The following is a 14,937-nucleotide window of genomic DNA, read 5'->3' as shown; positions in this document are numbered from 1 at the left end:
TGATCAGAGTTGAGAAGTATTTTTTGGTTGTGTGTGTGCTGAGAGGACGAAGGTCACAGAGATGGCGATATTGGAGGCTTAAGATGAATAAGGTAATCAAACTAGATACAACAGGGGACAGATGAGATGGAGGCTGAGATGAGGTGTTATCCTCAGGAATAAGGATGGTCCATCTTCTATGAGTTTACATATGCAAATGTGCTGTGATACAGCCGATGGCTGTTGGTTTCCTCTTTAAAGGCAAGGGGGAGATATATTTCAAAGCACCAGTTTAAACTGTTTCTTTTTTATTTTTCACTAACAAAGAAGCCCTCAGGGTTTGCAAACCTACAAATAGTAATTTTCCTTTTTTATTCTTAATGAGAAGCATACAGCGCTTTTTAACATTACCACGTCTGGTGATCTGAATGTTAGTTTGGTGAGTTAAAGACAAATAAATTTGCCCTAAGTGAGCTCCTCAAATGACATCCCTGTTCCTAGTCCAATTTCTTAAATAGAAAATCAGGTAGGATTTGCATAATTTGGTAGGCAATTACTGTTTACAGAACTGTTCTAGGTTCCAGGGGAAAACCTAAGATAGTAAGACTGAGTCTCTGTCTTCAAGGAGCTTACAGTCTAGGCAGAGTCACACATTCAGCCCTAATATGAGCTTGTCCGTACAGGAGGGTTTCTTCCTTGGCAGCAGAGGTCAGGGCAGTGAAAGACGAAGGACCTACAGGTGGGAAACGTGGAAGTATTTGGTTCTGGGAAAGGAAACAAAAGGAGGAAATTTGGAAAAGTGATATAAAGAGAAGGAGGCACACATGTTTCTCAGAACCTCAGAGAAAAACTTCATGGTAGAGAAGGCTCTAATTTGAATCTTCACGTGGAAGCAGGAAAAGAAAACTGGGGCATTCCAACCTGGGGCAGGGGTGTGGGGCAGGGCGGAGAAGCATGAAGTAAGGCAAAGGGGAAAATGTGCCTGATATGGTAGGTGGAGAAAAGAGCTCCTTTATTGAGGATCTAAGGTGTGCCTTTCCGGGTGTGCATGGATAAAGTAGGATACTTGGTAGTAATAAAGAGAATGAACATAATCACACTACTCTATATAAAATAGATAATCAACAAGGACCTACTGTATAGCACAGGGTACTCTCCTCAATATTCTGTAATAACCTATACGGGAAAAGAACCTGAAAAAGAATGAATATATGTATATGTATAACTGAATCACTGCTGTACACTGGAAACTAACACAATATTGTAAATCAGCTCTACTCCAATATAAAATAAAAATTAAACTAAAAAAAGGAAGAGAAATAAAACTGCAAAGGTTGGTTGGGGCTAGTTTGCTTTGAATGTCAGGCTGGAGAGGCTGCACATTAATCTGTAGGCAACATGCAAGTCATCGAAGTTGTGAACTTGGTGGGTTGAAGGGAGCATGCAAGGCAGAGGGAGGTGTGACCACGCATGAGGTGAGGTTCCAAGCTTCTCAGGCACGCTCCGTTGTCCCACCAGATTTTATCTACAAAATACATATTTGAAGATAAAATTATTAATAATTTGAAGATGACAACTGCAGAGCATTAAACCCCAAGGATGGGGCCCTTCTGAGCATGGGTCCCCATGTGACTACACTAGATGCATGTCTGTGAAGCAGGGTCTGGAGTGGCCTTTAAGAATATTGTTTCAGGGGCTTCCGGGAAGATGGCGGAAGAGTAAGACGTGGAGATCACCTTCCTCCCCACAGATACACCAGAAATACATCTACACATGGAACAACTCCTACAGAACACCTACTGAACGCTGGCAGAAGACCTCAGACCTCCCAAAAGGCAAGAAACCCCCCACGTACCTGGGTAGGGCAAAAGAAAAAAGAATAAACAGAGACAAAAGGATAGGGACGGGACCTGCACCAGCAGGAGGGAGCTGTGAAGGAGGAAAGGTTTCCACACACTAGGAAGCCCCTTCGCGGGCAGAGACTGCAGGTGGCGGAGGGGGGAAGCTTCGGAGCCTCGGAGGAGAGCGCAGCAACAGGGGTGCGGAGGGCACAGCGGGGAGATTCCCGCACAGAGGATCAGGACCGACCGGCACTCACCAGACCGAGAGGCTTGTCTGCTCCCCGCCAGGGTGGGTGGGGCTGGGAGCTGAGGCTCGGGCTTCGGTTGGAGCGCAGGGAGAGGACTGGGGTGGGCGGCGTGAACACAGCCTGCAGGGGGTTAGTGCGCCACGGCTAGCCGGTGGGGGAGTCCAGGAAAAAGTCTGGACCTGCCGAAGAGGCAAGAGACTTTTTCTTCCCTCTTTGTTTCCTGGTGCGCGAGGAGAGGGGATTAAGAGCGCTGATTAAAGGAGCTCCAGGGACGGGCGCGAGCCACGGCTATCAGCATGGACCCCAGAGCCGGGCATGAGACGCTAAGGCTGCTGCTGCCGCCACCAAGAAGCCTGTGTGCGAGCACAGGTTACTATCCACACCCCCCTTCCGGGGAGCCTGTGCAGCCCACCACTGCCAGGGTCCTGGGATCCAGGGACAACTTCCCCGGGAGAACGCACGGCGTGCCTCAGGCTGGTGCAACGTCACACCGGCCTCTGCCGCCGCAGGCTCGGCCCGCACTCCGTGCCCCTCCCTCCCCCCCGGCCTGAGTGAGCCAGAGCCCCCAATCAGCGACTCCTTTAACCCCGTCCTGTCTGAGCGAAGCACAGACGCCCTCCAGCGACCTACACGCAGAGGCGGGTCCAAATCCAAAGCTGAGCCCCTGGGAGCTGTGAGAACAAAGAAGAGAAAGGGAAATCTCTCCCAGCAGCCTCAGAAGCAGCGGATTAAAGCTCCACAATCAACTTCATGTACCCTGCATCTGTGGAATACATGAATAGACAACGAATCATCCTAAATTGAGGAGCCGTGTGGATGAAAGGCTCTTGGTGCTGCAGTCAGGAGTCAGCACTGTGCCTCTGAGGTGGGAGAGCCAACTTCAGGACACTGGTCCACAAGAGACCTCCCAGCTCCACATAATATCAAATGGTGAAATCTCCCAGAGATCTCCATCTCAACACCAGCACCCAGCTTCACTCAACGACCAGCAAGCTACAGTGCTGGACACCCTATGCCAAATGATTAGCAAAACAGGAACACAACCCCGCCGATTCGCAGAGAGGCTGCCTAAAATCATAATAAGTCCACAGACACCCCAAAACATACCACCAGAAGTGGACCTGCCCACCAGAAAGACAAGATCCAGCCTCATCCACCACAACACAGGCACTAGTCCCCTCCACCAGGAAGCCTACACAGCCCACTGAACCAACCTTAGCCACTGGGGACAGACACCAAAAACAACGGGAACTACGAACCTGCAGCCTGCAAAAAGGAGACCCCAAACACAGTAAGATAAGCAAAATGAGAAGACAGAAAAACACACAGCAGATGAAGGAGCAAGATAAAAACCCACCAGACCTAACAAATGAAGAGGAAATAGGCAGTCTACCTGAAAAAGAATTCAGAATAATGATAGTAAAGATGATCCAAAGTCTTGGAAATAGAATGGACAAAATGCAAGAAACATTTAACAAGGACCTAGAAGAACTAAAGATGAAACAAACAACGATGAACAACACAATAAATGAAATTAAAAATACTAGATGGGATCAATAGCAGAATAACTGAGGCAGAAGAACGGATAAGTGACCTGGAAGACAAAATAGTGGAAATAACTACTGCAGAGCAGAATAAAGAAAAAAGAATGAAAAGAACTGAGGACAGTCTCAGAGACCTCTGGGACAACATTAAACGCACCAACATTCGACTTATAGGGGTTCCAGAAGAAGAAGAGAAAAAGAAAGGGACTGAGAAAATATTTGAAGAGATTATAGTTGAAAACTTCCCTAATATGGGAAAGGAAATAGTTAATCAAGTCCAGGAAGCACAGAGAGTCCCATACAGGATAAATCCAAGGAGAAATATGCCAAGACACATATTAATCAAACTGTCAAAAATTAAATACAAAGAAAACATATTAAAAGCAGCAAGGGAAAAACAACAAATAACACACAAGGGAATCCCCATAAGGTTAACAGCTGATCTTTCAGCAGAAACTCTGCAAGCCAGAAGGGACTGGCAGGACATATTTAAAGTGATGAAGGAGAAAAACCTGCAACCAAGATTACTCTACCCAGCAAGGATCTCATTCAGATTTGATGAGGAAATTAAAACCTTTACAGACAAGCAAAAGCTGAGAGTTCAGCACCACCAAACCAGCTCTACAACAACTGCTAAAGGAACTTCTCTAGGCAAGAAACACAAGAGAAGGAAAAGACCTACAATAACGAACCCAAAACAATTAAGAAAATGGGAATAGGAACATACATATCAATAATTACCTTAAATGTAAATGGACTAAATGCTCCCACCAAAAGAAACAGATTGGCTGAATGGATACAAAAACAAGATCCATATATTTGCTGTCTACAAGAGACCCACTTCAGACCTAGGGACACATACAGACTGAAAGTAAGGGGATGGAAAAAGATATTCCATGCAAATGGAAACCAAAAGAAAGATGGAGTAGCAGTTCTCATATCAGACAAAATAGACTTTAAAATAGAGACTATTAGAAGAGACAAAGAAGGACACTACATAATGATCAAGGTATCTTTCCAAGAAGAAGATATAACAATTGTAAATATTTATGCACCCAACATAGGAGCACCTCAATACATAAGGCAAATACTAACAGCCATAAAAGGGGAAATTGACAGTAACACATTCATAATAGGGGACTGTAACACCCCAAATTATTTCAGATCAGAAATAAATGAAAAAGAAACGAAGGAAACTATAGCAAAGATGAATAAAACTAAAAGCTGGTTCTTTGAGAAGATAAACAAAATTGATAAACCACTAGCCAGACTCATCAAGAAAAAAAGGGAGAAGACTCAAATCAATAGGATTAGAAATGAAAAAGGAGAAGTAACAACTGGCACTGCAGAAATACAAAAGATCATGAGAGATTACTACAAGCAACTCTATGCCAATAAAATGGACAACCTGGAAGAAATGGACAAATTCTTAGAAATGCACAACGTGCAAGACTGAATCAGGAAGAAATAGAAAATATGGACAGACCAATCACAAGTAATGAAATTGAAACAGTGATTAAAAATCTTCCCACAAACAAAAGTCCAGGACCAGATGGCTTCACAGGTGAATTCTATCAAACATTTAGAGAAGAGCTAACACCCATCCTTCTCAAACTCTTCCAAAATATAGCAGAGGAAGGAACACTCCCAAACTCATTCTACGAGGCCACCATCACCTTGATAACAAAACCAGACAAGGATGTCAGAAAGAAAGAAAACTACAGGCCAATATCACTGATGAACATAGATGCAAAAATCCTCAACAAAATACTAGCAAACAGAATCCAACAGCACATTAAAAGGATCATACACCATGATCAAGTGGGGTTTATTCCAGGAATGCAAGGATTCTTCAATATACGCAAAACAATTAATGTGATAAACCATATTAACAAATTGAAGGAGAAAAACCATATGATCATCTCAATAGATGCAGAGAAAGCTTTCAACAAAATTCAACACCCATTTATGATAAAAACCCTGCAGAAAGTAGGCATAGAGGGAACTTTCCTCAACATAATAAAGGCCATATATGACAAACACACAGCCAACATCATCCTCAATGGTGAAAAACTGAAAGCATTTCCCCTAAGATCAGGAACAAGACAAGGTTGCCCACTCTCACCACTCTTATTCAACATAGTTTTGGAAGTTTTAGCCACAGCAATCAGAGAAGAAAAGGAAATAAAAGGAATCCAAATCGGAAAAGAAGAAGTAAAGCTGTCACTGTTTGCAGATGACATACTATACATAGAGAATACTAAAGATGCTACCAGAAAACTACTAGAGCTAATCAATGAATTTGGTAAAGTAGCAGGATATAAAATTAATGCACAGAAATCTCTGGCATTCCTATACACTAATGATGAAAAATATGAAAGTGAAATCAAGAAAACACTCCCATTTACCATTGCAACAAAAAGAATAACATATCTAGGAATAAACCTACCTAAGGAGACAAAAGACCTGTATGCAGAAAATTATAAGACATTGATGAAAAAATTAAAGATGATACAAATAGATGGAGAGATATACCATGTTCTTGGATTGGAAGAGTCAACATTGTGAAAATGACTCTACTACCCAAAGCAATCTACAGATTCAATGCAATCCCTATCAAACTACCACTGGCATTTTTCACAGAACTAGAACAAAAAATTTCACAATTTGTATGGAAACACAAAAGACCCGGAATAACCAAAGCAATCTTGAGAACAAAAAACGGAGCTGGAGGGATCAGGCTCCCTGACTTCAGACTATACTACAAAGCTACAGTAATCAAGACAGTATGGTACTGGCACAAAAACAGAAAGTTAGATCAGTGGAACAGGATAGAAAGCCCAGAGATAAACCCACGCACATATAGTCACCTTATCTTTGATAAGGGAGGCAGGAATGTACAGTGGAGAAAGGACAGCCTCTTCAATAAGTGGTGCTGGGAAAACTGGACAGGTACATGTAAAAGTTTGAGATTAGATCACTCCCTAACACCATACATAAAAATAAGCTCAAAATGGATTAAAGACCTAAATGTAAGGCCAGAAACTATCAAACTCTTAGAGGAAAACATAGGCAGAACACTCTATGACATAAATCACAGCAAGATTCTTTCTGACCCACCTCCCAGAGAAATGGAAATAAAAACAAAAATAAACAAATGGGACCTAATGAAACTTCAAAGCTTTTGCACAGCAAAGGAAACCATAAAGAAGACCAAAAGGCAACCCTCAGAATGGGAGAAAATATTTGCAAATGAAGCAACTGACAAAGGATTAATCTCCAAAATTTATATGCAGCTCAATAAGAAAAAAACAAACAACCCAATCCAAAAATGGGCAGAAGACCTAAATAGACATTTCTCCAAAGAAGATATACAGACTGCCAACAAACACATAAAAGAATGCTCAACTTCATTAATCATTAATGCAAATCAAAACTACAATGAGATATCATCTTACACCAGTCAGAATGGCCATCATCAAAAAATCTAGAAACAATAAATGCTGGAGAGGGTATGGAGAAAAGGGAACCCTCTTGCACTGTTGGTGGGAATGTAAGTTGATACAGCCACTGTGGAGAACAGTATGGAGGTTCCTTAAAAAACTACAAATAGAACTACCATATGACCCAGCAATCCCACTACTGGGCATATACCCTGAGAAAAGCATAATTCAAAGAGTCATGTACCAAAATGTTCATTGCAGCTCTATTTACAATAGCCCAAAGATGGAAACAACCTAAGTGTCCATCATCGGATGAATGAGTAAAGAAGATGTGGCACATATATACAATGGAATATTACTCAACCATAAAAAGAAACGAAATTGAGCTATTTGTAATGAGGTGGATAGACCTAGAGTCTGTCATACAGAGTGAAGTAAGTCAGAAAGAGAAAGACAAATACCGTATGCTAACACATATATATGGAATTTAAGGGAAAAAATGTCATGAAGAACTTAGGGGTAAGACAGGAATAAAGACACAGACCTACTAGAGAATGGACTTGAAGATATGGGGAGGGGGAAGGGTAAGCTGTGACAAAGCGAGAGAGAGGCATGGACATATATACACTACCAAACGTAAAATAGATAGCTAGTGGGAAGCAGCCACATAGCACAGGGAGATCAGCTCGGTGCTTTGTGACCACCTGGAGGGGTGGGATAGGGAGGGGGGGAGGGAGGGAGACGTAAGATGGAAGAGATATGGGAACATATGTATATGTATAACTGATTCACTTTGTTATAAATCAGAAACTAAAACACCATTGTAAAGCAATTATACTCCAATAAAGATGTTAAAAAATATTGTTTCATTAGAATGGAGGTGGAAATAGTTGAGTCTATGGTGCAGTAGACTGAGGATAGGATGGGAGTTGATGTAGATGATAACTGTAAGGGTAGAAGGAGGGATATTCATAGAGCATAAGGGTCTATTAGGTTGGAAGAAAGCCTTTTGAGAGTTTTGGGGAAAGGATAGGTAAATTAAGCATGCTTGTGGACACATGGGTTAAGAGCAAGTAAGAGAAGGTATGAAGGATGGGGCTAATTGCTACAGTAAAGATCTCACAAGAGTAAGTAGAGTAAAGATTGTATCAACGGTATAGATGGAGGGGGTGGGAAAAGAAGAGGGCAAGGTCCGAGCTAGGAAGGCAGAAGGCAGCCTGAATTTAGATGGAGTGGCTGATGTGACATTAACATCAGGTGGCCCCAAACTTAGTAAAGAAGATGATGTCATCCGCGGAGAGTGCAGATACCTCAGTGGGGCTGAGGACTCAAGAGAAATTCGGGAAATTCTGGGGAAATTGATGGATGGAAATGAGTCAGGAGTGTTAGAGCACGGGTTTCAATTATGCTGTTAATCAGCGGCGTGGCTTTAGGCTGATCACTTCATCTCTATGAACCTGTTTATTCCTCGATAAAATGATATATTTACAAGATAACACATAGTTATACAGTGTTCAGTATTCTAAGTACTTTACATCTGTTCACTTAATTCTCACAACAATCCCATAATGAGAAAGAGAGGAATGGAGAGGCTAAATGACTTGTCTGAGCCATCCAGGCAGTGGTGGGAGAGCTGGGGTTTGAACCCGTGCATCTAGCTCTAGGGACTGTACTTATCACCTCTGAGCCATGGTGTCTTGGGTACCTTAACACCTAGTGATCTCTTAAGTCTTAAAAGGTGCTGACATCCCATGTGTCTATAAAACTAACTTTTTTAGGTGGACTGGTAGCTTCTTCATTCTTCTTGTAACCCTCGCAGGAAAGGCTTGCAATGGCCGCAAGGTGGCAGCATTAACTCAGAGATACCTGGCCTTGAACTAACCCCGAAGTCAGAATTGGCCCCTTTCTTCCCCTTTACTTTTCTCAAACCCCAAAGTATACTTATTTGAAGGTGAAGTCACAGCTTGACCTTGTGAGGAGCCCAACGGTGAAGGAGCCACAGAAGTCAAAGCAGAAGTATCCCCATAGGAATGAAGAACCTTTGAGAGGGAAGAGGAAGAAGATAAATCCAGGAGCACGAGGAAATGATGAGGTATCCGTTTAGTAAGCAGCTGATTCTGGGTCTCTCACTCGCCAAGAGCCAGTACTATTCCATTTTACCATGTTAATAGTCTTCATTTTAAGAAGTTTAATTTTTTTAGAATATTAAATGCAGATAAAGGAGAGTACTAAATTACTTTATAGAGTCAGATGTTTTGGCTAGATTGTCACAGTTGTTAGATGTTGGACCTACAAGGTGAAGTTTTCTCTTTCCTTCTCTCTCTTTCCTTTCTCCCCCTTCCCCTTCCCTCTTCTCTTCTCTTCTTCTTCTTCTTCTTCTTCTTCTTCTTCTTCTTCTTCTTCTTCTTCTTCTTCTTCTTCTTCTTCTTCTCCTTCTCCTTCTCCTCCTCCTCCTCCTTCCTCTTCCTCTTCTTCCTCTTCTTCTTCCTCTTCTTCCTCTTCTTCCTCTTCTTCTTCTTCTTCTTCTTCTTCCTCCCCTTCCTCCCCTTCTTCTTCTTCTTTCTTCTTCTTCTTCTTCCTCCTCTTCTTCTTCTTCCTCTTCCTCTTCTTCTTCTTCTCCTTCTCCTCCTCCTCCTCCTTCTCCTTCCTCTTCCCCTTCTTCTTCTTCTTCCTCTCCTTCTTCTTCCTCTTCTTCCTCTTCTTCTTCCTCCTCTTCTTCCTCCTCTTCTTCTTCCTCTTCTTCTTCTTCTTCCTCCTCTTCCTCTTCTTCTTCTCCTTCTCCTCCTCCTCCCCCCCTCCTCCCCCTCCTCCCCCTCGTCCCTCTCCTCCCCTCCTCCTCTCCCTCCCCTCCCCCTCCCCCTCCCCCTGCTCCTCCTCCTCCTCCTCCTCTCTTTTTAATCTTTCTCCCCTTTTCTCTCCCTCTTTCTCTCTCCATCCTCCCTTTGGTTGTTGTAGTGATCAAATAAAATAACAATGAGGAAAGTCTAGTCTTCGGGTTGGATGTGTGGGTCAGAAGATTAGATCCTACAAAATTTGAAGAGTGGTGCAAAAACATCCTTGGCCTCTTAACACCTAGTTTGCTACTTACTTGGCCACTTCTTATTTGATCAAAAAAACTTAAATTTATTCTAACAGAAATTTTTTTATAAAAGGAAAAGAAAAATTGTAAATAAGCTTCACTTTTGTAGCTGACTCTATTGGAACATGCATTTGTGAGTCCCTGTGGGAAGCAGGACCCTCTTCTGGATTCTGAGAGCAGCCCTGTTCTTCTACACTGATGCCCAAAAGGAGCAGTAGAGCACGGTGTAAAACTATGTAGACTTTAAGTCAGACAGACTTGAGCATCTCCTTACTTCCTGGAGTGACAAGCTGCTCCAAGTTTGTGTGTTGTATCCCTCGCTCTAGTCTTGGAATCAGTCAGTTCTCCAAGGAGTTCCTTTTATTGGAGATTATTATTAGAAACCAAGATTAGGGTGTTAGGTATATACTGAAGTTTTCACAACTGTAAAACTGGAAGGATAATATCAATACATTTCTCGTAGAGTTGGGTGAACAGTAAGTGAAAAAACACACTCATATAGTACTTAGCAAGGGCTGAAACACAGGAAGCATCCAATATGTGATCATTCAGTAGGGGCTGGAAGAGAAGACTGCTTCCTGTAAGCTCCATGCTAAAGCTCATTTAAAATCAAGTTGATCGGAAAAAAATTTCATGAAACTGTTTTGATCCATAAAAGTCCTTGTAACTTGAGGTTCCTTAGAGACGGATTTAGGCAAATGGAAATTTTGATGAAGTCTATCATCTGTATTTAAAATTAGAAATTTTGGGCTTCCCTGGTGGCGCAGTGGTTGGGAGTCCGCCTGCCAATGCAGGGGACGCGGGTTCGTGCCCCGGTCCGGGAGGATCCCACATGCCGCAGAGCAGCTGGACCCCTGAGCCATGGCCACTGAGCCTGCGCGTCTGGAGCCTGTGCTCCACAACGGGAGAGGCCACAACAGTGAGAGGCCCACGTACTGCAAAAAAAAATAATAAATAAAATAAAATAAAATTAGAAATTTTAATTTCTAATTTTAAATATAGATGAAATTAAAATGAAAATTAGAAATTTTAATTTTAAATAAAAATGAAATGAAAATTTCTCCCCGTTTAGTCTTAGAGAAAGTACCAAACCCCACATTCTCACAGGACGTCTTCTATAGGCTGAGTGGGGATGGCTGGACCCTGCAGCTCCTTTGAAGGCATTTTTGATGGAACTTGATCACCAGTCATTTTAGCCCTTGCTTGAAGGCCTGGAGCTCCCCCTGGGCCTTTAAGCCTTTCCACATCACAATAATGTTTCATTCCCTCAGGAAAGTGGTGGGTTTTTTGGGGGTTTTTTTTTGTTTGTTTTTTTTCTTAGTTGTCTTTTTTTTTAACATCTTTATTGGCATATAATTGCTTTACAATGGTGTGTTAGTTTCTGCTTTAAAACAAAGTGAAACAGTTATACATATACATATATCCCCATATCTCTTCCCTCTTGCGTCTCCCTCCCTCTCACCCTCCCTATCCCACCCTTCTAGCTGGTCACAAAGCACCGAGCTGATCTCCCTGTGCTATGCGACTGCTTCCCACTAGCTATCTATTTTACATTTGGTAGTGTACATATGTCCATATATACACTCCCACTCTCTCACTTTCTCCCAGCTTACCCTTCCCCCTCCTTATATCCTCAAGTCCATTCTCTAGTAGGTCTGCATTTTTATTCCCGTCTTGCCCCTAGGTGGGAATGTAAATTGATACAGCCACTATGGAGAACAGTATGGAGGTTCCTTAAAAAACTAAAATTAGAACTACCATAAAACCCAGCAATCCCACTACTGGGCATATACCCTGAGAAAAGCATAATTCAAAAAGAGTCATGTACCACAATGTTCATTGCAGCTCTATTTACAATAGCCAGGACATGGAAGCAACCTAAGTGTCCATCGACAGATGAATGGATAAAGAAGATGTGGCACATATATACAATGGAATATTACTCAGCCATAAAAAGAAACGAAACTGAGTTATTTGTAGTGAGGTGGATGGACCTAGAGGCTGTCATACAGAGTGCAGTAAGTCAGAAAGAGAAAAACAAATACCGTATGCTAACACATATATATGGAATCTAAGAAAGTGGTGTTTTGATCACTCGTTTGCATGTTACTGAGCTCTGGATTGGGGTTGAGTCCCTCCAGAGGCTCCCACACCTACATAGATGCCAGCTTCTGGATGATTCCAGGCCTCTCATACAGTGTGGTACCTCTCAAGCTCTGAAGCAACTGCAACCGCAGCTGAACTGCTTTTCCACTTACTTCGTAGCCTCAGGAAATCTTTTACGCTTTGAAATCTGAGGTCTTCTGAGACTGAACAGCTTTTCTTTTCCTTTGCAGGCTTCAGAAACCCCCGTAGTTGAAGGTTCTGAATTAAGGTCTCAGAATTCCCAAGGAACTAGGTATGTTTTCCCTGACTTTTTTTTTTTTCAACATTCTTCGTACTGTGGGTAAAAATAATGGGTTTTTTTTAAGGAGAAAGGGGCTCAGAAGTAGGTATAAAAAAAGGACTCAGTTCCATTTTCCCCACTTCCCTCTGCCACATGAAAAACTGAGACGATGAACCTCTCCTAGGTAATTTTTGGGTCATCTTTTCTTAAACAGAAACTGATATAGTCATTTCTAGGTAGAATGCTGCTACCAGCTGGTGTTAATAAAGTCTAGGACTCAAGTTCATATGACTGACCCATAGTTTTTCAAAATATTTTTTTGTTGAAGTATAGTTGATTTACAATGTTGTGCTAGTTTCTGGTATACAGCAAAACGATTCAGTTATAGATACATATATTATATATAATATATATATGTATATATAATATATAAATATATATGACCTTGTCATTTATCTATTTTATATAGAGATACATATTTTATATTTTGTATCTGTTAATCCCAAACTCCTAATTTATCCCTCCCCCACCTCCTTTCCCCTTTGGTAACCATAAGTTTGTTTTCTATTGATTGACGGATAGTTTAATGAAAAGATAAATTAGTTTGTATTGAGCACCCACCGTAGACCACACAGTGGCTAGATTTTCTCATATTTTATCTCCCTTAATCCTTTATTGTCTCTTTTTTCGTGGAATTTAGTCTATGGTTTTCCCTTGAGATTCTTCTTTTGGAAATCCCCCAATGCGATGTGATGGCTGAGGTGTTCTTCAAACACCTTTAGAAACAATTTTGATAACACTTTTATTTTCAGATTATCTATCTTGGTGGTTTCTACTTTTATAATCCCTTAATCCTTGAAGTTTTAATGGTTTTCAGTTTTCAACACACTTTCTTATTTGTTATTTATTTATTTAGCCACGCCACACGGCTTGTGGGATCTTAATTCCCTGACCAGGGATCGAACCCAGGCCCTCAGCAGTAAAAGTGCATAGTCTTAACCACTGGACCGCCAGGGAATTCCCTCATATTTGTTATTTATTAAGTAAAGCAGTTGATCACAGGCTACCTTTAAATATTTTCTTTAAATGTCTTTACTTTTTCAAGGCTCCTTCTGATATCTATTTTAGGCCTATGCAGAAAAGCTTGGCCTTTGTAGGACTTTGGTGGGAGAGAACACAGCAGCAGTGGCAGCAATGGGATTTAGATTCAGGTCTTCAGGGGTAGTGCTGGGCAAAGCAAAGCTTTCCTCTCTCTGCCCTGACTCCAAATTCTCTTTGCTGCTCTGGATCCAGACACATTTATTAATAGTGACACAATGCATAATAGAAAGTGTTGTCTATCAAGAGAACATAGAAATACTTTGAAGGTTAATTGATAGTATATGAAGATGGCAGTCTGGGGCAATTCAACATAGGGAGTGCATGATAACTGTTAGAAATCAGACCTACAGCTTAGGTATGTATAATTGGGTGGTCAGTATTAACCGTGAAAATAGATTAAATAAGCATTTGAGAAGGTGTTTTGGAATAGAATTCAGAAGTCAGCTGCCTTTCATTTTTGGAGTTTTTCTGCGTCATTTACCCTACCTTGTGTTGGGGAAGAGGTTGGTTTATGAAATAGGAAGGTGAGTATCTCTTTAGTTGAAGGACCACAGTACTTGGCAAGCAGTTCTCCCTTCCTAGACTCCCCCACCAATGAGCAGCAATAATTGGCTGGAATACTAGATCTTGAACTAACTGCTTTATCTCACCAAGTCTCAGTTTCTTCATATATATACATCTACACATGAATATGGGTCTGTAATATATGTGTATGCTATAAAATATATAATATACATAACTCATGGAATTGTGACTTAGTAAACCGTGAACACAAATAGAGTTTTATAATCTCTAGAACAGTGGTTCTCCGCCAGGGATGACCCTGTGGACGTCTGGGACATTTGGCAGTATCTGGAGACATTGTTATTTGTCACAGCTGGGGAAGGGAGTCTGCTCCTGGTTTCTAGTGGATAGAGGCCAGGGATACTGCTAAAGCTCCCACAATGCACTGGACAGCCTTTCCCCTGCCTCACCCCCGCCTGCAACCAAAGAACTGTCCAGCCTATAATGTTTTTCTTAAATTAATTTTTATTGGAGTATAGTTGATTTACAATGTTGTGTTAGATTCTGCTGCACAGCAAAGTGAATCAGTTATACATATACATATATCCACCCTTTTTTAGGTTCTTTTCTCATATAGGTCATTACAGAGTATTGAATAGAATTCTCTGTTATACAGTTGGTCCTTATTTACTTATCTATTTTATATATAGTAGCATGTATATGTCAATCCCAATCTCCCAATTTATCCCTCCCCCTCCGTGTTTCCCCCTTGGTAACCGAAAGTTTGCTTTCTACATTTGTGACTCTAATTC

At 41.5% G+C, this 14,937-nt stretch overlaps 1 long non-coding RNA gene across 1 annotated transcript in view; it reads left to right on the top strand.

Annotated features, from left to right (window-relative positions):
- Positions 1 to 9,001: 9,001 nt before the first annotated feature.
- The window catches only part of LOC141279282 (uncharacterized), a 30,781-nt gene continuing 24,845 nt past the window's right edge, over positions 9,002 to 14,937 (top strand). Inside the window, exons 1-2 of the long non-coding RNA XR_012333253.1 lie at positions 9,002 to 9,147; positions 12,471 to 12,532. This is a non-coding gene — a long non-coding RNA (uncharacterized lncRNA). The remainder of the gene's footprint in view (positions 9,148 to 12,470; positions 12,533 to 14,937) is intronic.

The sequence above is a fragment of the Tursiops truncatus genome, chromosome 8 (assembly GCF_011762595.2).
Source record: "Tursiops truncatus isolate mTurTru1 chromosome 8, mTurTru1.mat.Y, whole genome shotgun sequence".
In the NCBI taxonomy this organism is placed as follows: domain Eukaryota; kingdom Metazoa; phylum Chordata; class Mammalia; order Artiodactyla; family Delphinidae; genus Tursiops; species Tursiops truncatus.
Note: the sequence above shows the minus strand (reverse complement) of the source record. Positions and strands in the feature narration are given on the sequence as shown.